The sequence below is a fragment of the Dermacentor variabilis genome, chromosome 5 (assembly GCF_050947875.1).
Source record: "Dermacentor variabilis isolate Ectoservices chromosome 5, ASM5094787v1, whole genome shotgun sequence".
NCBI lineage: Eukaryota > Metazoa > Arthropoda > Arachnida > Ixodida > Ixodidae > Dermacentor > Dermacentor variabilis.
In genome coordinates, this window is record NC_134572.1 from 14,921,710 (window position 1) to 14,923,127 (window position 1,418).

Sequence of the window (1,418 nt, forward strand, 5' to 3'; positions counted from 1 at the left end):
TTCTTGATGTGCACTGACCAGTGTTTTTTTGAACCTCAAACGAAGATATCTGGTTTATTCCCCCGAAGCATCGGATGAGCACTAAAGAAATGCAGAAAAATACAACGAATACATAAAGTTGTGGTACTATAGTTTGAAACAGAGTTTAACAGAAAATGTTTAGGTGAGGTTATGGTGAGTACAGGCTTTAGTATGATCACCCTTATTTGCACAACGTACCTTGAAATCAGCCATCAGCTTGAATGAGACTAATTGCTATGAGACGATTGCCATTGCTATGCCGGTTTCTCATTTTTAAAAGAAAGGCATTGCTCTCCAAACATCACATTTTCAAATGACATACACTCAAAGAAAAAGTATTCAGAGCATGAAGTTGAGGAAAAGTCGAAATTTGTTTGCAGCTGCTCCAATCAACCTGGAATTCAGGGGCACACAGTGGTGTTCGTATGGGATTGCGTGCACTGCACATCTATTTTATAGCAGGCTGACGCATACATCATACCTAAATTTTTTCACTGATCCTGTGCTCAGAAGAGGCACGTACCCAGGATTTTCTCTTCAGGGGTGGGGGGACCAACCCAGGGTTACATCATCATCATCATCATCATCATCATCATCATCATCAGCCTGGTTACGCCCACTGCAGGGCAAAGGCCTCTCCCATACTTCTCCAACAACCCCGGTCATGTACTAATTGTGGCCATGTCGTCCCTGCAAACTTCTTAATCTCATCCGCCCACCTAACTTTCTGCCGCCCCCTGCTACGCTTCCCTTCCCTTGGGATCCAGTCCGTAACCCTTAATGACCATCGGTTATCTTCCCTCCTCATTACATGTCCTGCCCATGCCCATTTCTTTTTCTTGATTTCAACTAAGATGTCATTAACTCGCGTTTGTTCCCTCACCCAATCTGCTCTTTTCTTATCCCTTAACGTTACACCTATCATTCTTCTTTCCATAGCTCGTTGTGTCGTCCTCAATTTGAGTAGAACCCTTTTAGTAAGCCTCCAGGTTTCTGCCCCGTAGGTGAGTACTGGTAAGACACAGCTATTATATACTTTTCTCTTGAGGGATAATGGCAACCTGCTGTTCATGATTTGGGAATGCCTGCCAAACGCACCCCAGCCCATTCTTATTCTTCGGATTATTTCCGTCTCATGATCCGGATCCGCCGTCACTACCTGCCCTAAGTAGATGTATTCCCTTACGACTTCCAGTGCCTCATTGCCTATTGTAAATTGCTGTTCTCTCCCGAGACTGTTAAGCATTACTTTAGTTTTCTGCAGATTAATTTTTAGACTTTAGACTTTAGAATTTTAGGGTTACATTCCTATGCAAATAATAGGGGGGGGGGGGCGGGCTTTACTAGTACAAATGTGAATAATACCCACTGTTCACCATATAGACACGTAAATCCAC